Source organism: Microtus pennsylvanicus, chromosome 15 (assembly GCF_037038515.1).
Source record: "Microtus pennsylvanicus isolate mMicPen1 chromosome 15, mMicPen1.hap1, whole genome shotgun sequence".
NCBI lineage: Eukaryota > Metazoa > Chordata > Mammalia > Rodentia > Cricetidae > Microtus > Microtus pennsylvanicus.
In genome coordinates, this window is record NC_134593.1 from 43555232 (window position 1) to 43581787 (window position 26556).

Genomic DNA, 26556 nt, shown 5'->3' on the forward strand with positions numbered 1-26556 from the left:
GGCCCGTCCTCAAATTCCCTTCTGTGAGAGTTATACAACCACATAGTTTTCTTTTCACCCCCTTTATATGCAGAAAAGGTAAGAAAATTTCTGCATTTTCTTAACATGTGCATCTGAGATCTTCTCTGGGCATTTATTGCCAAAAGGTGGTCAGTTCCCAAGCAGAAATTCTACATTCCATGCTCAGTTCAGGTGGTGGGATAAAATTCCCTCAACTAGTCAGTCTCTCGTAACCTGCTACAAAACCTCCTCAATGTTTTGATCCATTCCAAAGTCCACAAAACTGAGGAAAAAAAAAACCACAGCTACCTCTCTTCCCTTTTATTCATCCTTCACATCGCAACCCACACATGCAAGCTAGAAGAAATAAGTGATGCTGGCCATGTTTCAAAGCTCCTATTCAGTGTCATGCACTGAATCAAATGGGAAAAACGTAACAGGAATGGGCAATTCCTATTGAAAGGTAACTCTTGGGTTAAGAAGGAGGTATTATATATACACATCACACTCCAGTGTGTCCAGGTTGATCCAGCAAGGCTCTGTGTAGTTGAGAAGAACAGAACAAAATATCACACACAGGTGTTTTTTTTTTTCCACGAAATCCCATAGCACAAGAGAGAAGAGAGGGGGCTCTTTGCAGAGAGAAATAGTGGTAGAATCAAGACCAGAAAAAGGGGACCAAAGAGAAATTGGCATGGAATGATAAATGAATGAAGAAGAGAGAATATCAAGTTATAATTGTAGTTGTATGAGTGCTATGTCCTGAGCATAGTGCCAGGATTTATGCACATTATCTTATTTCATGTTTTAGACTTTAGATGTTGAGGAAGAAATGACCATGCTTACTCGATTGATACCTGTCTCCAAGACCTCAGTTGTGCAAGAGGCTAAGCAAAGGCACATCATTCTTGGATGTCAGGAAAAGTTAGTCTCTAGAGTTCTATAGTAGCCAGTCAGTGACAGAAGCACCTGAGCAGTTTCTTCCTCGAGGAACTTTATCTACCATTGTATCATCTTTGCTTTGGGTGCCCTCTCATAGGTGCCTCGCCTCCCTAGATAGAGCAAATTACCAATACTCACTTGTTTCGCCTTGAACAGTGGCTTCTTGTGTCCTGAGCAGCTCCACATTGTTGCCCTTAGTGAGTGGTCAAATCCCAACCCATTAAATCGTCAGCGTGCAAGCCTCCAAAATGCCTGAGCGAGTGTAGCCAGGGAAACCCACTGTGAACTGATACATTCTCAGAATGGACAGTCATAAAAACGCTCACCCCTTTCACACGTCCGAGAGCTTTTCCAGGTGCAATGTCACCCCGCCACGCAGAGAACACAGGTGGAATGGAGAGATTAGTGATACAAAGACAAGAGTGGTCAGAAAGTGGCAGAGGGCAGGGGAACAACAGCACTTACCATGCTAAGGACATTTCTACCCAACACGGGCCAAAGCTCTGTCTGCCAGCTTTGAAAATTCTGGCCACAATAGGCCCTTGGTTTGCCAGAATAAAAGAGATTCTATTGTGCAGTTCTCTCTAGGCTCAGGGCAATAATTATTAACCGTGGCTTCCACGGGCTAGGATTATGCCAGGTGGATAAAACCATGGGCTTTAATCTGCTTGATCTGAAATGTCAAATTGGGCCTAAGCACTTCCTAGTGCTCTAAAGTGCTCCTGGGAGAGCCAAGATCTTGTTGTCATAAACCTTCTGCTCTCAACTCAGCCTTTTCTCTTACATTTCCACATTAATTAGAATTCTTTGCGAGGGGGAGAATAATTGTTCTGGCTATTATGTACTATCAACAAGACATTTCCAAGCCTTTACCCAAAGTTCAGCGATTAGACCGCAGTCGGCAGGCCTTCTGCTTACCCTCGCTTAGCCCTTTGCTCTTGCTGAGTGGACAATAGTCAAACTGTGGTTCTGAGATGGGAAAGGTATTAAACCTCCTCCTACCTTTAATCTCTGGGCCTACAGGGAACCCAGGTCGGGAGACCAAAGATGAGTCCTCCTCCTGGGACCAAAGCAGCCTATAACTCACTTTTATCAAATGGACAGATCGAGCCCTTCAGAGGCACATGGGAAACAAGCCTGAAGCAACACAGGGTCATTTCAGAAAACTGGGGCACACCCAGGCTGGCAGTGTGGACCCTCAGGAACGAGGTGGGTTGGTTTTCACAAAGCGAAAAAATGAAGGCAGAGCCAGAAGAGCAAGAGGGCACCGGCCTCTCCAGATGGAGACTCTGGATGGTTCTGCACACTGCTGGGTGTGCCAGCTTGACGGGGGCTTGTCACCGCCACTCATATGTCATTAGGACCATGGCCATCACGCACAGGAGGTTACTAAGCCCACAAAAAGAAAAAATTCATTACCTTAGCATGTCCCTCCACTCTGTCTAGGTTTTTGAATTGAAGAATTCTATTCCAAGAGTAAAGATGTTTGGCTATGCTCTCAAGGAACAAGCGAACTGTCTGAATTAGGGAGTCGGACGGCATTGTTGATGTGTGAGGATCGACAGCTTTCCATTCTGCACACCCCCACTCCATGCTGCCATCCAGAAAGCCCAGGTGCCCCCTCCATTGGCACTGACAATTACTTCAAACCAAACAAGCTACTAGCCATGGATGGTAACTCTCACCTCGGTCATGGCTTCCTAAACCCTATACAATCTTCTTTCTCCACTTTCTTAAGCTGATTAAAGACCAGCTTAGAAGCACACCTAGCTGTCTCTAGAGGACACATCCTATAGGTATCAGACATTTTCACATCCTTTTGGTGCTTGTATTATACCATCTCTGCCAAATTTTGAGCTGGGGATTGACCCCACCTCTATAAGTTGAACACAATTGTTTAAAATGCATAATAGCAGAGGCATTTTAAAGTATAATCAGGGGAGACTCCAAAAATGTATTTTTACGTCCAGAAAACAATTGCAAAATAACACTAATTCAAGATTCCATTTATATAAAACAACCATTTGTCATAGCTAGGAACGAAGATAGATACATAAAGAGATGCCAGTGAGCAATGGGTATGTGGGAAGGTAGATAATACAGAGAGGCAGGATGATAGGGAGATAGAAGATAGATAGAAAACACACAGATTGGTTGAAAATTTATTAGTCTTAGCTTGTCCTATGCAAGGAAAAAACAATAAAAACTAGCTTAGAAATTACTTTCTCTCATGTCTTGTTCTTATTTTATTTTGGTCAAATGATCTTTTATTGAGATATTTTGTCTTATGTTTCATTACTAGCTGGGCATTCCAGTGTACCACTGTTGATATTGTCTATAATGTCACCATGGTTGGTACTCATCTATATTGTAGCCCAGAGACTGTCAAGTGCCCAGAATCTCTTGAGTAGTGCAGAGTGTTTTCTGGCTAAAGAGTGGTGCTGTGTCTGTTGGGCAGTGTTGACAATCTCATCAAATGTGATGTTTTCACTGTGTTTAATGTTTTTCTGCTTCTTTCCATTTCTTGACGACTTCTCCAGGGCATTGGTGACCAGAGAAAAGACAGAAAGTATGACTTTAATATAAGCCTGTCCTGAACAGTCAGTTTCACTGCGACCCTCAGACCTTTCTAATCACTTGTTGTTTTGAGAACATCATCACCAGGTTGTCTTAGAGACAGACATGGGGTACTGATCTGGGGAGCCAAGGTGGATGTGACACCAGTCTTACCTCTGGTGCGCTTCAGATACTTGACTTTCCTGTGTTTGGGATGGAACTTGAGAAGTACATTGAGAAAGCTGTTGTAGGAGAAATGTGAATTCAGGAGCACCAAAGAAATTTGCACTGTAGCCCCCTCCAAGCAGAAAGCCAAAAGCTTACTGTACTTACATAAGTCTTAAATCATTTACCATAATATGTTATTTTATTTAAGGCACTGCCAAAAAGGAAGAGAAAATATTGAGCCTGAAACAATTTTAAACTAATTAAAGCAGTTTTTACTCATCAGCTGAGCAAAATATTTTTCAATGAAGGTAGCTCACATTTTGTAAGGTTGTTAGAAAGTAAGCATTTCTGGTGAACTGTGTCAAAGACTGAGTGACTTACACAAATAGCCTCAAAAACAACCAAACCCTTTGACCCCTTAACTTCATGTCTAGAAACCAATCATAAAGTGAAATAATAACTACATAAAGGCAATACATATACATACTCTCCTCCCATTATTTTTACAGTGAATTTTCATTGCTAGCAGTAGAAATGTACACATAGTTTAATCTAGGAAATAGGAAGACTGTGTGAACAAAGGCCTCAGCTCTGCTTCTCTTCATTTCTTGCTGATTTTTCTGATATGTAGTTCTGTTATCTTTAAGTCACAAACTGATCTGCTATTTCTGGAGTCACCAATATTAGGTATGAAGTGCTGATCTCATTATTGTAGCTGAGATATTGCCTCTTCCCTCGATGTCATTCCTGCCCTTCCTATCTGCCTTTTCCTTTTTAGACACGAGCTCACTATGCAGCCTCGGCTGACTTTGAACTCACTCTGTAGACTCTCATCCTCACTTTCCATCATCTCTTCCTCTCAATGTTGTTACAACACACTCTTCATTCATTGGAAATACTTAATTCCATTAAGCCAAGGGAGAATTGGGCAACAATTTTCTTTCTTTTTTTGTACAACGTTTTGCTTAAAGTTAATCATCCATTTCTATGTCATTTTCATAACTTCCTGGTGTTACCAGATGTGTAGTATTTGGCTCCCCTTCCAAGAGCTCCATTCTGTGCTAGACAGATAGCAGCTACCTGGATGTTCTCTTCCTGTTTTCTTAAGTCTGTTCAAACATGACTTCCATTAACTTCACCAATGGGAGAATAAGGGAGGAGCCCTCTCCATCCTTTTTCCAGTGTGTGTGTGCCTGAGAAGATCTTTGTTGTTTCTTTTATAACTGTTTCATCTTTGTCTTTTGTTTCTCATTGGTTTGATGCTGGACTTTCTGGATTGATCTAACTTACTTCCCTTTATTTTTTGTCTCTTTATGCTTTGTTTGCTGAGGGTTTCTCAACTTCATCCTGCAATCATTGTATTGATTTGTTTATGATGCTACCATAGTTCTAATTTTAAGGGTCTTCCTGATTCCTTGATTATTTCTTTTTATAGCATCTTCTGTTTGTTTTATAGATGCAGTATTTTTTATTGCTCTAAAGATATTAAATATAGATTTTTGTTTTCTTCTTCATTGCCTCTGTTTTTTTATGGGTCCTTTTGTTCCGTTTCTTTCACTTTACTATTGGATAAAATCCCCAAATATATAGCAATGCTTAGATCTTCATGTTGAAGGCCAACAATATCAGAACCATTGATTGGATGTTTAGTGTTCATGATGAAGATGCATCCTCCAGTAAAAATATAATATTCATGAACAAGATTTGTCAGCAATGGGCCAGATTGGATGATGTTTTGATATGAAGTAGACAAGACTCAATGAGTGAATAATCACTGGTATTCTGAGATCTCTACACTAGAAGTGTTATATTTCTTCAGGATTCTCTAATTTCCAGCTGGAGGTAAAGGAAATGAGCTAAAAGGCACCATATGGCTAGCAATTAGGATTCTAGAAGTTGGACAGGTGGAGACCACTGAGGATTCTAAAGACTAGTGTACAGAGATTTATGCAATCGCCATGATCTCAGCTCCACATCCTCCTCCATTCCTGCTTACTTGAGCTTTGATATTTGCATGAGGTAGAGAAGGGAGACAGAAAACTGGACAGACAGTGCAATAAAGGGAAGTAACTAAAGGGACTTTTTGGTTAGTGGAACAGTGCGCCTACTCCTCAGAATGTATAGCTCTGCAAGAGCAATGTAGTTTATTGATACTTTGGGTTTCCTGAAGATGAATCCTACTCTTAGGACTAGCTCTGGCCAGCATAAGGAGATAAAATGTTGTAAGCCAGCTAAAAAGCACCAAGCAGCAGCCTCACATACAGCTATATTGCTAAAATAAATCTTTCTGGTAGCTGGTCTGGAACTCACGGTTTCTGTATTGAATTTAGCCTATTTTTATAGTTGGACATTCCTATAAAGACACTTATTACACACTGCACGGACCTGATTATGAACAGTAGCTACAGAAAGTGAATTATGCAAAAGGAAGATCTTGCATTGTTAATAAACATGCTTGTTAACAAATACACAGCAGAGAAACAATACACTAGGAAACAGTCACTATTCCCCCAAGCAAGCACTGATTCTTCTGAAAAGGGTATTTTTTATAAATAACTATAGCCTTGGGCAAATTTCCATAAGTGATATCCTGTAACTTCAAGCCACAGAAGTCATGAGAGTTTTACCTTGATTCTGCATTGGAGGAAAATGAGTCAAAGCCTCCTTGCCCTCTTCCAGACTCCTTGTTCTAAACAGGCTCACATCACTATCAAAAAAAAGAACTCAGAGAACGTTTCAAAATACAGGAAAGACTTTTGGATCCAGAGGAAGGGATAGAGTGCCATAGAACACTATCTTCAGGCATGGCCTGACTATTGAATTCTGTAAAGTAGATCATTCCTTCATCCACACACAACCCATACTGTAGAAGAGCCTCATCTGGTTAGCCAACATCTTCAAAACAAAACCCTAGATTTTCCAAAGAAGAAAGAGTTCTGCTCCAAAACTAAAACACAAAACCTCTTCCTTAATATGACATTCAAAGATACAGATAACAAAATCAAAAATAGACAGATGGTTCTGCATAAAACTAAAAAGTTCTTGCATGGTGAGGAAACAATAGTTAGTTAAGAGAATGGGAGAAATATTGTATGTACATCAAACATTTGGCAAAGGTTAATACTCAGATCAACCTACTCAGTAATAAGATACCTCATAAGTCAGTAAAGGATGTGAAAAAGACCTGAATAGGCCTATCTATACTTCTGTCAATATCACTAAAAAGGATAAGCAAATTTCCGACTTGTACAGTTTAAAACCCTCAATATCTAGTAATCAAGGAAATGCAAATCAAAACCACAAGGAGATGGTGTCTCATATGTGTTAGAATGGATAGATTCCAGAATTTTTAAAAGAGAATGTGGCTGATGAGGATGGGGAGTGTACTGGCTGGTTTTATGTCAACTTGACAGGAACTAAGGTCATCAGAGAGGAGGGAGCATCAACTGAGAAAATACCTTCTTAACATGGGGCTGCAGGCAAGTCTCTAGGACGTTTTCTTAATTAGTGATTGATGTAGAAGGGTCCTGTCTATTATGGGTGGTACCATTCCTTTGCTAGTGATCCTGGGTTGTATAAGAAAGCAGTCTGAGCAAGTCATGAAGAACAAGCCAGTAGGCAACATTCCTCCATGCCTTTGAATCAGGTCCTGCCTCTAAGTTCCTGCTCTGCTTGAGTTCCTATTCTGATTTCTTTGGTGATGAACAGCAATGATGAAGTGTATGCCAAAAATCTTTTGCTACCCAGGCTTAGATTTAGTCATAGTGTCTCATCACAGCAATAGTAACCCTGACTAAGACATGGAGGAAGGAGAACCCAACGTACCCTGTACAATGTATTAGTGAAAATGTATTAGTACAGATACTATGGGGAACAATTTAGAGAGTCTTCACAAAATTTTTTTTAAAAAGTAATAATTACCATATAATCCAACTCCCATTATCCAAGAGAGATCTGCATTCTCAGAGTCACTTCAGCAGTGCCCACCATGGCAGAGTACAGATTCAAACTGACCATAAACCAATGAGTGGATTCTTTATGAAAGCAGTGTAGCACACTATGTGTTTTGTCTTAAGAAATGAATAAAAGCCTTTTATACAAAGCAACCAATGTAAATCTGAGAGACTTGTGTGGAACGAATGAGAGCAGCACAAAAGACAAAGGGACTACCTATTATCACTTGTATGCAGAACTTCAAAAAGTCGATCGTACAAGCAGCAAATGCAGTGGCAGTTACAAGAAGTCAGACTGAGGCACTGAAGGAGATGCTATCTTTCACTAATCTCTTTTAGATATTGGGCGTAAGAAACAAGGTTTGTCATACCACTTGATGGCTGCAGGTAAGAACAATGACCGGTATTACCCGTTTCAAAGCTGCTAGATCGGTGTATTTTACGTTTTCTCACCACAAATAAATAGTATGTGTATGAACTATCAGATTAATTAAGTCGTTCTGTTATCAATGTGTAGATATTTAAGAACAGTGTCTTGTATAACATAAAGTATGTTTGTTTGTTTTTTTTTACTTTCAATGATCTAAAAAGTAAGAAGAGAGGGGAAAGGGAATCTCACCTTACTCTCCGAATCTGAAACCTGCTTACAAACCTCAGTGAGTTTCAAGAACTTCGTAATAAAATTCCTTATAATTTCTCAATATCTGCATCCAAATATAGGTCTTATGTAAGTACATGTACATATAGGAATGTGTGTATGTGTATAAATGTATAGGGCATGTTCCTATGTCAAAGAATTATGTATATGTACAAAACTGTGTATATAGGCGCACATGCATGCACGCACACATACAAAATCACCCCAGCTTCCTTTGGCCTCTATCCCTATGGGGGAAAAAATTGATGACTAGCAACTACAAACATGGATAAAAAAAAACACGTGTGCTGAATTCAGTGGGACTCTGATATCATAATCATAAAGCTGAAAAACAGGTAGAGCTAAAGAAGACGTTTAGAGATGCATACCTACCTGGGGAAATAGCAATGAGAAGGGTAGATCACACCCCGGGTGCATAACTGCACAGGGCCTCAGTGTGTGGCATCAGGCAAGGAGAGCACAGATCGTTTTTTGTGGTGTTGGTAATGGACTGCTTCTCAGGTATGGTGGTAGGTTTATGAGTATTCATTTTATTATTATGCTGTATATATTATACTGTACATTAAAGGCAGCCTTTTTATGAAGCAAATATTTTATGATTAAAACTTCTTTTTAATAACAAATCTTATAAGCACCTATAAAAGAACATCACGCCGCCCTCATTTTGGTGGCTTGGTGACTGGTTTTTAACATAAAATATTTCTTCCTGGAAGCCTCTCTGTTCCTTTTTCTTAGCAGCACTCGGGCCTCTTTTACCCTTGTCCCCCTTGTACTTTTCACAGCTTCTAATCCATTAACCACTCTGACATATGGATTTAAATGCCCTTCTTATTACACTCTGTCAGATCCAAGTTCTCTAAGGCTGATTTTCCCAACCTTCTCCTTCATAATAGGTAGCTTTTCTTATAATTTTCATTTCCCACCCCCTTGTCTGGCTATCCTGCCATCCATTTCCTCTCATCTTGCCCTAACTGAAGGACGTCCCAGAGAGGGAACCACATTCCCAGTGCCTCCTTGTGCTTGAATTCTTTTCTTAGCCTTCTTCTTTTGCCCAAGTCATTCATTTGGCTCAAAGTTCACACACAAACCCCTAAATTTCTTTCCCTCAACTCTCTCTTTGACCTTTTCTAATCAGGCTTTTATTCACTTTAGTCATCTGAAATACAAAGTCACAAATTACCTCTTCCTGGGGGCTAAGACTCCTGGCCTATGGGCCAGCCTTTGCCACAGACCTTGCAGCTGGTCTTGAAATTCTCTCTCTCTCTCTCTCTCTCTCTCTCTCTCTCTCTCTCTCTCTCTCTCTCTCTCTCTGTGTGTGTGTGTGTGTGTGTGTGTGTGTGTGTGTGTGTGTGTGTTTCTCTCTCTTTGTTTCTCTCTCTTCCCCTCCCTCCTTCTTTCTCTCTCTGTCCTGATGGTTCCCATAAGGGCTAGCAATAGGAAAGAAAAGGCATACAGAAGGCTACCCGAAGTCTTTTGCATGCGACAAGGAAGCTCCCAGCTAAGAGAGGAGGCTGGAGATGAGAATGAGTGTTCCATTTAAAAGTTGAATAAAGAATTGATCGAGCACACTGAAGTACCTTGAGGAAAGAAAGAACTGCCAATGATTAGAAAGTGCAGACTTTCTTTCAGATAATTTTTTCAGCAATTTAACAAATAGTAGTTTTAAATAGAAATTTTGAAGGCATTTGAATTGAGTCCAAACTTCAGGATAATAGCCTGTCCTCTCACCTCTATATGTTTCTGAACAGCATATTTGAGTTTTAGTTTTAGAATTAAATACACAAGCAGCATATTTGAAATGGTCTGTCTGACTGGTTTTCATTTTGATTTATAACAGGCCAAAAATAATCTCTAAAATCACTTTCGAATATACGTCTTCCCTAATAGTCATGATTTGCTTGTTATCAAATATTCAGACTGGATAGTTTGTTTTCAAGTCATCTATGGAAGTTACACTTGTGGATGACCTGCAGGCCAGCATTGGAAAAACCCTCTCTTAGTGCTCTGCCAAGGACCACATTGCTGGGGTTCTCCTTTGTTTCTCTGGCTCCCACTTCAGTAACAGTACAGGGGCAGTGAAGTTCAATTAAGTAAAATTGTCTCTTTCTGTTAAAGAGAATGATATCTCCAGCCTGGGTGGAGACCAAACACTCCAGGTAGACACTATGCAAAGGTACTCACTATATTACATAAGCCAGTGCTTTTTCAGGCTATTTGTTAGGCTAGGAAACTCAATTTATAAACAGCTTTTGACTCCACTTTTAAGAAAGGACAACTGCATCCCCTGGGTGGACACATAAATTGTGCCTCTATGAGGCACCAGCTCTCTAGTGTAGATTGATAAATGACTTCTCCACGAGACTAGAAAGTCTTAGAAGTTTTCTGGGGTGAGTTGAAACTGTGGGGACACGTGGTCCTATTAAAATGATGTCAGAGAAACAGGTCCACGTATCAGACCAAGAAAAGGTTGTAACTCTCTCACCCAGATCCCATACAACAGTGGTCACCTAACACTGCCTTGGCATGGCCCCACACCAACATATCATATGAAATATGGTGTGTACATAGAGGACCAACAAGCAGTGGACTGTATGAATGCCCCTGGAGCTTCAGATAGGCTAGGTCCTTTTATGTTGGGACAGTATGTTCTACTGCCTACCCGCTCACAGGTTTGCCCCTCTGGGATTAGAATCATAATTTTCTGCTCCTGAACAAGCTTAGAGTTTAACCTGGCAGCAGCATTTTCCTCCTGACAATGGTCTGGCTCAACCAATACCAATACAGACTACTTCTCATTCACCTAAAATGCTTTATCTCTGCAGACCCTTTCACTTGTATCCATTCTGCAAACCATATATAGGCATATAGATATTTAGATAGATCTACCATGTGGTTTGTGATATGAAAATTAATGTTAGTAATTAAATAGAAATAAAGGGTCCTGCATTTGCCTTGGCCAGGTTTCCAGGGTAGGCAGGATTTTATGACTAATTGTTGATATTGAAATAGGTAAGGCCTATGAATTTATTGTTTTTTAATTAATTCTAACATTGCAGAAAGACATACAAGTGTTCATCTGTTGCTAGTATAACACCCTCATAACACCTTTTAGTCTGAAATAATTTTCAGCACACAGAAAAGTTACATGGACAACATAAACTTAATACCATTAGCATAGGCACACAGATACTAAAATTTGCATTATTTGGTATACCTTTTGCTTTCCATGTGTTATTGCTGTGCTAACCTTTCCTGAGGAGATACAAGAGAATGTCCATTTACTCTAGATGAACATCAAGCGTGATTTCATCGAAGTCTAACTTGGTGAGATCATTGAATCTCTTGGACTTTCTTAAAGAACGTGGGTCAGAGACTACTTACAGGAGTGTGGATAAACTCACCTCTCCACACACACACCACATGCACAGCTGCATCATTTTAAAGTCCTTCCTTGTCATGGTTGGCGACCTCATGGAAGCTGTATCATGGAGGCCTGCTTTCAATTAATCTTATACTTCCTATATGGCATCCCCCACAACCAAACCACCTGCAGCTGAGGGAGAAGGTAGAGAAACAATAGCTGTACTCCCTTGCCTTGAGACCCTCCCCTCCTTTACCTACTAGGAAGTATCAACAGCTTCATCACCATTTCCACAGGCCTGACGATCACTGTATGGCTCTATCCTGCTTAGGCTGTCAGGCTATGGACAAGGTTGCTATGGGAACATCTTCTCTGGGATAGGAAGTTAGTACAAGGTGTCCTTGGAATCTGCTCTTGGGCAGATGTCACGGGTACTGTACTCTGTGTGAAATGTTATTGAGGTTGGCTCTAGAAAATATAGAACACTAGATTAAGCATTTTTATACTTACTTTAACAGACTTAGGTTCACAGTTTTAGACTTTCAGAAATTGAACATTCAATACAGAAAACCATACCCTTATTTCATTCCTACCCTACCTATTCCTTATTATCTTGCATCAGTGTGATTCATTTGTTATTACTACTGACTCAGTATAAACAAACTAATATTGATATTTATTTATTTATTTTTAAATTTCTAAAAATCCTTATGATTATTATGTATGTGATGGGAGTGGTTACATGCATGTAGAAGCCAAAGGACAACTCTGGAGACTTAGTTCAATCTTTCCACCTTTCTATTGCTTTCAGCGATCCAAAACAAGCCACCCAGCTTGCATGGCAAGCCCTTTCACTCACTGAGCCATTCCCTCAGCAACTAAGGGTATATTTTTAATAAATAAACTTGGGAGTTTACTTTAATATTTAGTCTCTATCTTGTACAGTATTATAAGTATTGGCAAAAGCATAATACTGAGTATCTGTCATTATAATATAATATAGAATAGATTCACCCACCAAAACTCTCTTTCTGTTCATCTATTCACCACCTTCCATTTCTGCAAAGAATGTGGTAACCATGGATTTAAACTTTAAGAGGGAGAGAGAGACAGAGTCAGGGAGACAGAGAGTAAATATCTGGGTTGCTGACAAACAGATTTCTTGAAAGTCACAACTCTTGAGACAATTGTATGAGAGTCACTTGTGCTTTATGTGCCCAAGCTACAGTGGTTTCCCCTCTAGTCCTTCAAAAACTCAAGATCTGGAAGGGGGAGAAGGGTGGGAGGAGGGGGAGAAGAGTGGGAGGAGGGGGAGGGAAATGGGAGGCTGGGAGGAGGTGGAAACTTTTTTTCTCATTTTCTCAATAAAAAAAAAGAATAAAAACAAAAAAAACTCAAGATCTGTATCACTCCTAATTCTGCACTCTGGTCCACATCTTTCTCATGTTGCAAATGAAAGCAAGCATCTCTGGTCATCATACCAAGACCCTTATTCCTTTAATATTACCTTTACAATATATAAGAGAAAAACCTCGGACAGAAATTCTGAAGTTTTGTTCAAGGGTAATAGAACAAAAAAAAATCCATCATGACATTTAAGATAATTGACTACATAGCTCTGCTAACACTTGAACTAAGAAACCTAACAAACTGGGTAAAAAAAAGTTACTGCTCTCACCTCTATAATCTAGAAGACTTGTTTCGATCTGAAAACCTAGAAATGAATAAATCATTGCATACAAATTCCACATAAATGAAATGTCCCATGGTGAGGCTTTAAACAGAGCTTTCTGTCTTATTTAGGGATGTATTTTCTGCCTTGGTCATGTTATGTGAAAATATTAGTAAGACTGTTAGGAATACCTTAGGAACTTTTGCAAATATAATTTGTAATATTGAATATAGATGAAAATAAACACTTTCCAAATCCAGTTGCAAAAAAATGAATACATAGTAGTGCATAACGGGAAGTATGTATCTATTATGTATCTGAACAGTTATGAAAAGACCTGAAAAAAATTGAGATAAGAAAAGTAATGTAGGATTTTCTTAATCATTTTTGTCTGACTATAAAGATTGGACACACAAAAGCTTATATATTGAATTAAGAAATGAATAAATAAAAGAAACTTGTTATAATCCCACTATACACTAATAATCATCATCTTTTTTATGAAGGATGAAATAGCTGGGTCACATCGTGAAAATAACTCTCCACACCAATGCTTGTCATCTGATTGTTCTGAGTTCTCCTTTTCAGTAAATAATATTCAAAAGTGGAATTTCCGGGATCTGCTTTGCAGTATCAGTCTACATATATACCTGATTTATTAAATAGCACTTTGTATTTATAATTGTAGGTTATTTCCAATTTCTAATTATAATGATTAATGTTACAAGTTTCTGGTTTTAAGATGTTAAGACACAAGCTAACTTTCTCCTTCCCTAACCCTAGCTAGCACATAAGAAAAAGGGTTTTCTTCACAAGAAAAAAAAATGGTTCTTAAGAATATCTGAGAAAATATCTCCAACATTTGGGGCGGATGATAGAGGATAAAGGAGAATAGCTAACTCAATGGAGAAAGGCAGGTTGTAGAGCCCATTTCCATCGGATAATTCTGCAAAACATTTTCTTTTTTTTTTTCTTTTTTTCCGTTTATTTATTTATTAAAGATGTCTGTCTCTTCCCCGCCACCGCCTCCCATTTCCCTCCCCCTCCCCCAATCAAGTCCCCCTCCCTGGTCAGCTCAAAGAGCTATCAGTGTCCCTGCCCTGTGGGAAGTCCAAGGACCACCCACCTCCATCCAGGTCTAGTAAGGTGAGCATCCAAACTGCCTAGGCTCCCACAAAGCCAGTGCGTGCAGTAGGATCAAAAACCCATTGCCATTGTTCTTGAGTTCTCAGTAGTCCTCATTGTCTGCTATGTTCAGCGAGTCCGGTTTTATCCCATGCTTTTTTTGCATACAAATGGATGGAAATAGAAAACACTATCCTGAGTGAGGTAAGTCAGACCCAAAAAGAGGAACATGGGATGTACTCACTCATATTTGGTTTCTAGCCATAAACAAAGGACAATGAGCCTATAATTAGTGATCCTAGAGAAGCTAAATAAGGAGAACCCAAAGAAAAACATATAGGCATCCTCCTGAATATTAACCTTCATCAGGCGATGAAAGGAGACAGAGACAGAGACCCACATTGGAGCACCGAACAGAAATCTCAAGGTCCAAATCAGGAGCAGAAGGAGAGAGAGCACGAGCATGGAACTCAGGACCGTGAGGGGTGCACCCACACACTGAGACAATGGGGATGTTCTATCTGCAAAACATTTTCATAGCACAAATATTTTCAGGCTTGGGAACATTGTAGGAGAATGGATGGGAAGATTATAAGAGTCAGGGGAGTTTGTTGTGATGATGTGTCTCCTAATAACATCAGAAGATACATCCATAAAGTCTCACCAACATGACAGCCCAAATGTGAGCGGAACAAGGATGACATCAACAAACATATCAAACTGGACAGGGGAAAGCCCACAAGGCATTCACCCTACACCAAGAACTATAGGCAGTTGAGAAAAGCTGGGAGGGGGAGGTGGTCTTTCCCTGGGAAGAGCATACCAACTGGTTGTCCAGTGCCAAATGCCCATCCCTGAAAAACAGACATACAAGTAACAGTATATGGACTCAACAGGTTATATTTAGTAACAGATATATGTATACAAATGTATATGTGCATTTAACAATAATTAGTGAAAAGAGAGGCAATGAATTTGAAGGAGAAAGGGAGAGGCATATGAAATAGTTTGGAGTGAAGAAAGGGAAGGAGAAATGCTGTGGAATAATCCTTTTGTACCTTGAAGATTTGTCACTTAGATTGCTTTAATAAAAAGCTGATTGCTCAGTAGCCAGCCAGGAATTAAAGGCAGGACAACCAAACTAGGAGAATGATGGGAAGGAGAATGGTGGAGTCAGCAGAGATGCCAGCCAGGCACGAAGGAAGCAGGACAAGTAGAAACTGAAGTAACAAGCATGAGCCACATGACAAAGCATAGGTAAGAAATGTGGGTTAATATAAATGTAAGAGTTGGAAAGTAATAATCCTGAACTATCTATCGAGCATTTATAATTTATTTTAAGTCTCCAAGTCAGTTTTTGGGAAGTGGTTACTAGTTACTTGGGAGCAGGTGATCAGGACAGGAAACTTCTGCCTACAGAAAAACATGATATTTGAATTATACTCTCAAAAATAACAACAAAAACTAAACCAGAGACACACACATAGGAATATGAATTCTAAACCTTCAAGCCAGCATGGATGGTGCAAGCCTATAAGCCCAAACATTTTAGAGACTGGGGCTAAAAGTTAAGAAGTTCACGTCATCTTTGGTCACATACTAAGTTTGAGGCTAGCCTAGACGACAGGAAACAGTCTCAAAAACAAATGAAACAAGCAAACAAAACAGTAAGTTTGCAGAATTCTAATCTTCAATATTTGTCTTTCCTTCAAATAAGCTAAATTATTAGGCTTATTCACCTCTAGACAAAGAGCTGTCAGGCCTTTGCCTATCCTGACTGCCTTGAGCCTGCAGTTGTCACTGAAGTGGCCCCTATTTTGAACAATGACAAGAATATCTTGTAACATCTCCCTTGCTTTGAACACCCCACAAAAACTTTAAAAACTCTACTCCAACTTCAAGGAACCCAGCTGCTTCCAAGGAACCAAGAAAGCCATGGCTGCCACTTTAGAGGGTTTTTCAGGAGCCAGAGCAATAGCAGACATTTTCATCGCCTTCGGAAGACAATACTCCAGTTAGGGTCAGCACAGATGGCACTGCTCAGTCTGTGACTGAGGAGAGGATGCTTCTTCTCAGAGACTCCACAGGACTTTCCAATGGTGCTCAAGAAAGACTTGCAGTTGGTAGAACTAGAAACTGCACATTTGAAAACTGCAATGATTGGGATTATAATCAGTGAACAATTTGCACACCTACCCAGAAGGTTATCCAGGAAGCCAGGGAATTTCCTCTTATGTGTGCTAATCTCTGGCATTGCACCACTAGAACAAACAGAAATTCCTCCTGACTGTTATCTTTATCTGTCTGTGATCCTTTGCATGAATAAAGCCGACTGGCTTGGTTGCAGGGAAAGCAGACAGAACCTTGCAGCTTCCAGGGACAGTGGTAGGGGAGAGAGGGGGTCCTCGAGGGCTAAAGAGAAGGAAAACAAGGAAGAGTCACATGGACTGGTCAATATCCCTATGGGTATGTGTAGGGTGACCAGGACACTCATGTGAATGTGTGGACTGACCATGTGTCTCCGACAACTCTCTCTTTTCCCCTTACTTCTCATTTTAGCTGCCACTCGCTAGTATCTTAAAGCACCCAAACAGGATGCATGTAGCCATATGTAGGAAACAGAAATGCCAAAAACATATAAAAGCCTCAACCTGATGTTGCTCAAGGTTCTATAGCTTCTGGATATTAATCTTCTAAATGTCTACTGGAAAATATAAGAAATTTCTCCTTGTCAAAAGTGGTCTGGAGTCCTGCTTTTTTACACTAAGTTAAAAATAAAGTACATATTTTAAAAAATAATCTTTCTCATTAAATGAGAAGTAGAACCCCATGCTGAGATTTTGTCTGGCTTGAGTATGTTTACAGGTCATATGCATGCTGTTGCAGACTCTGTGAGTTCATACGCACATCTGCCCCCTGCCTTGACTGCAAAACATTGTGTCCTTGAAGTCATCTGCCACCTCTGGCTCCTATAATCATTCTGGGCCCTCTTCTGCATAGACCCTGAGCTCAAGAGGAAGGGCGTGGCCTATGCAGCATATTCAGGGCTGGGCATTCTGCAGTTACCAGTTGTGGATCTTGGTGTTAGTTGCTATCTACTGCAAGAAGCAGCTTCTCTAATGGAGGTTGAGTGATTCACCAATCTATGGCTAGAGCAATATATCACATTAGGAGTCATTGTATTGCTATGTCCATTGAGCAGAATAATAGTGGTAGGTTTTCTCCTAGGTGCAGAAAAGCTTAGGATTTGTATTAGGAGCTTTTCTTGCTGCTGTGATAAGACATTGACAGAAGCGCCATAGGTGAGGAAAGATTTATTGCAGCTCATGAGTTAAGGGGTACCATCTCCAGAGCAGGGAAAGTTGTGGGGCTCTGTTTGTGGCAGCAGGAGTTTGAAGTATCTTGGTAGATCTGGAAACAGAGCACCTATCCAAAAGAGAAGCCACATCAGAACCCTTAAAGACCTGACCACAAAATTTGGGGGGCTCATGGTCAATCATCTAAAATATGCCAATGGCTGGGAACCAGGAGTACAACACATAATGTTATGTGGATAAGTTGCATTCAAACCATAAAAAAGATTTGAGAAAAATCCTTTCCAATCAGGAAGCAGAGGTTTCTAGGAAAAGCTCTCCCCCTCCTCGGGAATAGCACACGCATGTAAACACACATGTGCGCACTCACACAGACACACAAACACAAATATTACTGGCCAAGTATAGTTTTGTTCAGCACAGGTTTCGATATCTTTGTAGCTGTTGTTGTTACGACGACCTCTTTCCAACTATTCTTTGCTTGTCTAATCGGCAGCTAGCAGATCTCTAATTTCTAGGATATAACAATTTTCCATACAACATTTCTATTCAAAATAACCCTCACTACTCCTTTAATAAGAGACAAGTAGGCATTCTTAGAGTATCAATATAGAAAAATAATCATACCAAAAACAGGGATTTTTTTTTCCTCTCTTTAAAAAAATTGTTCTTCAAGATAACTCACTATCCTTATTTAGCTGTGTATGATGCATACAATTCAACGGGAAAAGCTTGTTGTTCTGGTCAAAATGACCTGCTTCTTTTTAGTCGCTACCCAACATGTTTTCATTCTTGTCTTATTTCTGGGAAACCTGTGCTAAAACTACAGAATTCATTGTTTGCTTGGGTATAGCTCTCCTACTTATCAAATTTTAATTCTTTATTTTTATTTCTTCCAGCCCTACTCTGTATGTGGCTTCAATGATAATGGGATTTAGGAACTTTATTTTTTTAAGAGAGAAGATCTCATACTACTAGGTAAAAATGCCCAGGTCTATGATGAGACATTGTGTTAACTAGGAAAACCCTATGTGGTAACAATGCAGGGATTTTCTCTATATAACATTCAGAGACAAATCTCTATAAATAAGTCTCTTAAGGGAAGGCATATAACTTTTTTAGGCTTCTACAAAATGTCCAAGTCTAGAAACAGTTTCTTACATTTGACCTTAAAATTAGAGTTGTAATGTTTTTTGAAAAACGTAGTTGCTCATAGCTGGGTAGCTCCATAAAGGCTATCACATGTGAGAACGCGGGTTCAGATCTTCAGGTCCCATGGGATGCTGTACATAGTATCACGTGTCTATACTTCCAGTATTAATACCATGAAAGGAGAGGAGAAAACAAGATAATCCCTAGAAGCCTTCAAGTCATTTAGGCTGGTGGACACAGCAGTGACCAAGACACCCTGTCTCGGAGAAGGTAGAAGGTAGAGACAGACAACCTTACCCACGAGTCAGGGTATGGGTACTCCTGAACTCACACATATAAACACATAGAGGCGGGTTAAGATCTTTAATTCTTATAACTGAATGTAGATCAGTATTTTCTGGAAAGGCATATATGTATGAATGTACACCCATGGACAAAAGCAGTCATAGTTATTGTCCCCTATGCATTATTGTCAATGGTGACAAATATCAAATGTTTAGTCATAGCCATTCTAGTTGGTAAGTATATGGGCACTAAGAATAAAATAGTAAATGCAAAAATAGTTACTGCCTGCTGCCTTTTTGCAGCTTTCCAGAGAAAATCGTATCAATTTAAATCAAGTAATTTTGAACCCTGTCATTTTGCAACAGAGAAGAAAATTTGAGAAAACTGAACATGCTGCTCTCAGGAAGTTATGGATCTGTGTCCATAAATAAAATAAGTAGAGACTTTCCAAAGAAAAATAGACCACTCCCGAACTCAACACAAGGGGAGTCTTCCAATCCACCTCCTTCAAATAGAAAGGATAATGTTTTTAAAGGCTCTAAAAATATTCCTTGCTGCAGTTCCACCTACTGAATCCAATTAGCAATTTTATCACCTCATTTTATTAACATCTATTAATCTTGAAAAGCATATTAGTGGCATTCTATTGATCGCTCTCTGGTCTTTATTTATAAATGAGAAAGCTTCTTGTTTCTGTTCATTAATGTGAAAGGAGAAGAGATTCAAGGCAAGACATTTAGCAAAGAGAACTCATAAACCTCCACCTGAAGAAGCTGTTCCAGAAGAGCAGCTGCATCCCGCGTGCGTGGGCAAATAATGCTGCCTTATACACCCATCACTAGAGTTGATGCTAATTGTCATGCACCTTTGTCATAATTGCAATTTGTCTTAAAGTTAATTTCTGATTTATGTCATTTTCCAAAAAGGAATTCTGAACACCAAGAGCTTATTCCATCCTATTCCTGCTAACGGGAAGCTAACATGACTGAATATCATTCTGTTCTTGGATTCTGACATCAAGTTCAATATTCCAAGACTCTGTTTACTGAGTCATCCATTCACCCCATACCCCTGCAGTCAAGACTTCCTGTAATAGCTCCAAGAACCAGTGAGTCAAGATCAACAGGTCTTGACCCAAATAATATTTACAGAAAACACCACAAGGATTTGTCCCCAGAGATGATACCCTTTGACACGGCCAATAGAAATAACGTGTGCTGCATTGGAAAGTGTGTTTAGAACGTGCTCAATAAACAGTACATTTTCAAAATGGGAGCAAAATTAAATTTCAACTTTTTATTTGATTATGAGTCTCCAGTGAATGATTCAGTGGTTGTATCTTACATGTCAATTCCTAGTTAATCCTTGGGACAGAAGCAGAAACTGAAGGAGCCATGTGGTTCTAAAGAAACCAGCCCTTTATGCTTCTACAGAAAAACCCTACTGTATGTATTTACTGCACAGAATTATAGCAAACTAACCCATAGTATGAAGGCTTTGCACTTTTTCCTCTATCTTTCTCTGTGTGCTTGCACAAGGCCCCCACACCCACCTGTCCTTCCTCTCCCTTTCATCTCCCCTCCCTGCTTGGCTCCATCTCCTACTCTATTTATAACTATTTATAACTATTTCATGCTTGACTTTATGAAAGTGTTTTCCTAGATAATTCACACCCTTTGGGGAAAGGAAGAAAACTTAGCAAAATGCCAAGTTCTTTACTAAGACATTTACAGAAGAAAATCTAATAATTTCCTATAGCCGTTCTTCCCAGCATGGTATGGAAATGTATTTGGTAGTTTAATTTTCTTTTCCTTCTCTTTGCCAGAATTATTTATGGCTGAAAATTGAGAAGCTGTATTATTGTTATTATTGCTTTTGATTGGCCTAAAATTTCAGTTAGATAGGAAAGTTAAAGAAGAAAAAAAATATCTCTCCAAGTTTAGACATGGTTCAGAAAAGCAGCAGAGGGATTTGAGGAGAACAGATCTAATGAGAAAGGAAAATGTTTTAGTATTTTCAACAGACCTGTGTAGAATCAGTGAAAAACAGGAAATCTCAGAAGGAAACAACCGCAAAGCAAAAAGGGTTTACAAAGGATACAGAGCCATTTGGAGAGCTGTACTGGGACAGATCTGGGTGATTTTCTTTTCTTTTTCTTTTTTCTTTTTTTTTTAAATCTGAGGCTCTAATGAAAAGACCAGAATGATGCCTCTGTGGGAATTGAACTTTTTCCATCACAGCAAACTGGACTTCCATTCCTGGATAACTTCATGAAAGGATGTAGGAATCAGAATGGGTGGCATGAAATTGGTACCATCACGTTTCCAGAACTAACAGTCTGTAACTGCAGCTATAGGATTTCAGACTGCTGTAATCCCCATGAACAGGTTACAGTCTCCATCTGCAAAGATGGTTCTGCCATCATCTCCCCAGCCATGGCTATTGCTGACAGTCATACCGGCATGATCAGGCAGCATGGTGTCCTGCGTGGGAGATACAAGGGGCACAGGCAGTCTTTAATTTCTCCACTCAGCCACATACCAAACACAATGAAAGGAGACTTGATAAGCTCCTCTTCCTACTTTCTTCAGGTTTCGATTGGAAACAATAAACCCATCTCTAATGCCTTGTTGAAGTGTTACGAATATCAACTAAAACAAAAAAGGAAAAATGTATCATTTTCCAAACTTCACCCTAAGATAGATAAAGCAAAAAGCAAGCAAACAAAAGCAGCACCCTAGATGAAAAACTACAGACAATTATTAAGCCCTATCCGGAAAATCCACCCTCCTTAGGGATGAACCCTGCAACAGGCTATCCCTAAACATATACACACATGCACAAAGAGCATTAAATGGACCCATGGTGCATGTGTACATAAATGGGTACATGCGTGTGTGTGTGTGTGTGTGTGCATGTGTGTGTGTGTAAAAATCATAATAATCAAAGAGGAAGAGGCCATGAAGTTGATGAGTGTGGACAGGGGAGAACATGATAAAATGATATAGATACAGTATCATGCATGAAGTTCTCAAAAAAGAATAAATTTTTAGAACAGCAAATTGAGATAATTTATACAAAAAAATCTCTTTTGTTTCTGTCAAAAGTGAAAAGTCTATTGAAAATATTTTCATGTTCAATAGTTGGGAGACTATGGGAATAAGTTCAAATTAAGAGGCAAGTCTTAAATTCCCTTCATGTGTATTTCAGCGGTTATGATAATTACAATTTTAGTGCCACCTGCAGAAATAAAGGCTATGGTGTCCATTATACAATTAGGTCACAACAGTGCACACACTGGACATATTGGGAAAATCCATCTGACTTTCAACAAATTGAGAAAGAAAGACTTTGAAGAGTTCTCTAAGCTTGGTCTTAGATGAGAAGACTGAATTTGGTACCTCCAGAGGTAAACAGTCCAGACAAATGATTCACACCAGCCCAATTCACAAATTCAATGTTAATAATCAAGGAAGAACCAGGCATACATCTATAATTCCAGTTCTTAAGAGATGAAGGCAAGAGGATCAGGAACTCAAGACCAGCCCCAGTTACATAATATTCCATCTTTAAAAAAATAAGCAAAAACGAGTGTAGAATGTCAAAATACTCACCAAGTATTAAATGTACTGTACCAGTACCACCTGTCCTGGTAGGCCTGGAGGCCCATCAGTGACTCAGTAGACATGGAATCACAGTTGATCACAGGACCTGGAAGGCTGCTGTGGCAAAGCCACTGGAGTTCTATGGGATAGCTCCTATGCTCAGGCCAGTTCTGGGGCTCAGAGTTTAGGGGAAACCGCCTCAGGACCAACAGCCAGACGGAGAAAATCCATCTGTGATCTCTCACTTTGTTGATCAGTCAACTTTCAGATAGATATTTTTTTGCCATATGAATATTTATCTTCATATTTGGCCTGGGAAACAGTTCTATCTTCTCAATAAGAATTTTGGTTCTGATATACCCTTCCTCCCACAGAAACCAATGGAGATAAAGCCTTCTATTTTTTCCTATTCTTCTGCTATACCCCACTTGAAGCAACATGTCATCAAGTTCTCCCCACGGCCCTTTAGTTTGCTAACTATGCCATAACTTCCAGATTTTTTAGCATGGCATGGGTACCAGTGTTTTCACCTTGCCTAATCATGCTACTGTACTTCAACAATACTTTCAAAGTCCCCTTAGCCCACTATGCAGGCCTGGACTGGCACGCACATCCCTGCCACACAGTCATCCTTTACCACACTCCATTATTCTGAAGGGTTTAAGTGCTTTTGTGGGATGATTTTCCTAATTTAGTAAAATGGACCACAGCATTCTCCGCTTTTTGCAAGAGTGACCATGTTGATATCATTCAGTGGCGTTCAATGAGCCATCAATAGCTCTGAAACCTCTTTTTGGCTAGGAGAATTTTACTTCCTCAAATTAAGTAAAGCTGTACATTATCAAGTAGAAAGACGGTTTTGCTAGCCACTGTGATATTTTTGATTGAAGGAATGGCTCCAGCCCCAGTCCCCATGGGCTACATTCGTGATTGCAGCTGGCATTTCCAAGAGCTTTCAATGTACTAGGCAGTACATGAATCACACAATGGTGTTATGATGTGTGTGGATTTAATTGCCCCCCCATTTTACAGTTTCAGGGCCTTGTGATAAGAACAGACAGATGGCAGGAGGTACAGCCAGGACGTAATGCAGCAGAGGAAATCTGAAACAATCTGAGGCCAAAGGAGTAGTCCATTACCAAAGCCTTTGTTTTGCCCATAGCACTTGTCCCAACTGTGAACCTGATCTCTACTACAAAAGTGGGTCTAGGTATTACACAATGGCTAGGCATCTTAGGAAGACTGGGGATGGGAGGATCAGGAAGTGTAAAATCACAGAGTTTATTAGCACAGGAAGTATGGCAGGCACGCCCTGAATCTGTTTCTGTTCCCAGCAGTGTTCTCAGCTGTGACAAAGTCCACTGTTCAGAGCTCGGGGTGATGACTGAGCCACATAACTCAGTGTTAAGGTTGGAACCAACCAAAACAAAGAGATGTTGTATACAATGCTAGAATTTTTATAAATGATCTTACTTTTTCCAAAGTTTCATTACCTTCTCCCAATGACCAGTTTATTACACATGTATTGTCTGCATATATTCACATTTCACTTTGATCCCTGGTAGTAAGTGATAAGGGGTACCACTTAGAGCCATGAAGAGAGACACTTTTGTCTCACCATTGTACTCATAGGGTTAAAGAGAGCCTCTTTTCTCTTTCTGGAAAAAAAGAAAAAAATAAAGGCTGCCCTCATAAACTGGCCGCAATCCCTGGAGGTATCATGCTTCCTTCATTCACACTATTTGCTCAGACTGAGGAAGCTGTAGTGAAGGCCATCGTCAGCCCTCATGGGGACTTGGCCAACCATAATATCTAAACACAGCCACTGCTCCCGGTGCCCTTCTGTCCACTGAAAAACATATATTTGGCATTTACCATGTGCTGGCCACTTTGCTGTCAACCCGTACGGTTTCACACTTTATAATTACACACAAGCACAAAAAGTTATTTAAAAATCAATTTTTAAATCCAGTATAAAAGTTTTAGAGCCTTGCTTAATATGCAATATGAAACGCCACTGAGTCCAATGGATGCTGTGATGTGTGATTTGAACAAAGGAAGCATGGCTTTTAGAGTCAAAAGCACCCAACCTTTAAAAATGGTTGCTAGCTCTCCCTCCCTCTTCTGTTGTTTCCCCAAATCTATCTCCAAGATCCCTCTCATGCCCTGCCCACAAACACAAACTTCATCATCAATGGATCTGTAGGGTTGCCACCACACGGTTGCTACATCATTAAGATCTAATCTCTCTACCGCACCTCATGCGTACAAAGATCCCCCTCACTCTGATGAGTGCTGCTCTGCATCTCTCATACTGGCTCTCCCGAGAAACTCTTTCCTGGGGGAGGAAACACAACTGCTCCTTTCCCTCAATGATGCAGCAGAGAAAATGAGATCGCCTAGCCCATTACGGCGTCGATACAGCGGAGCCGCATGCTCGCTCTTGAGCTGCTAACTTAAAAACTCTTAAGGAATGTCACAATGACAACTTTTCCCTGGCGCTCCTGGCGACAGTACTTCTGACCTAAGACAACTGAGACACACAGATGCAGAACTCGTCTGCTCATTAGCTTAATGAGGACCGAGTCAGGCAAAGAGTTAATTTGGCTAATTTAATCAGCATGCCCTTAGATGTGTCTACTGGGAGAACACCAAAGTGGCAGAGACAAACACAGAAACACGCAGAGGGAAGGGATGTACTGAGCTGTGCTCATGATTAGGGCCAAGTCACAGTTTGAGAACATTAGAGCAACAAAGCTGGAAAGACACTTAATGATTGCTTAACCCAGGCACGTTATTTTATAAGGCCTAATGAGGTTAGGAAATAATAAACATGCAATTTATCATGAAAAATGAAATACATGGGAAACATTTCATGGACTGCAAATTGCTGTGGTGCATGTGTATACATATAAGACTAGAGTCAGCACATTACCCAAACAATATCAAGAAGAATTGAAGCCATTGAATGCATCCTTATATGTGTTCATAGAACAATTACACTGTATTCCTTTGACTCCTTATTCTCCCTGATAAAACTTGATTTTTAGCTGTATGGATGCATATTAAATTCCATCATTTGTTAAGGATACAGAAAGAAATTATTATTTAAAAAATTCCTCCAAGAGTTTATATTCTTAAAAACACTAGGAAAATAAAACCCTGGTGAGTTTTATTTGATGACAAATGTAAATTTCTATTTTACCAAATTTAGGGGCTTTTAGTTAATAGTTGCCTTTTGTGATATGATTTTGATGAATGGTTTTCAATTTCTTTAAAGTTCCAACTTAAAACGAATACCATCAAGTATCTATTTCATGCCGGCAGTGCTTCTGACAGCATGCCTTGATCTTACAATTAGAGATTAAGCCACAATTACTCATCAGATTCAGTAATTATAAAAGAGTTGATTGAGGGGTTTTCTGGACAATGGAATGTCATTTGCATTGATTATTTCATTATATTAATTTTCTCATCACTCTCATTTTTTTTTGCTTTTTTTCATTTGAACACTATTAAGGATGCTTTTACCATAGACTCAGGCTTAAGAGGATGAAAAAGAAAATGAATAGGTTTTTTTCTTTATTACTATTAAAGAGAAAAGAAAGAAAAGAAGAGCTTGGGGGAATACTAAGCCTCATAGCCTATAAATTGGTCCTGTTCCTTTTTATCCTTGGTGATAGTTCACAGAATTAAAACAGCATGAGGAAATATATATTTTGAGGGTGAGTCTTTCAAGAAATTGATCTTTTATAATGTCCTTTC

General features: G+C 39.6%; 1 pseudogene; it reads right to left on the reverse strand.

Moving 5' to 3' along the window:
• Positions 1 to 3227: 3227 nt before the first annotated feature.
• On the reverse strand, positions 3228 to 25226 carry LOC142835630 (large ribosomal subunit protein uL11-like; annotated as a pseudogene).
• Positions 25227 to 26556: the final 1330 nt, after the last annotated feature.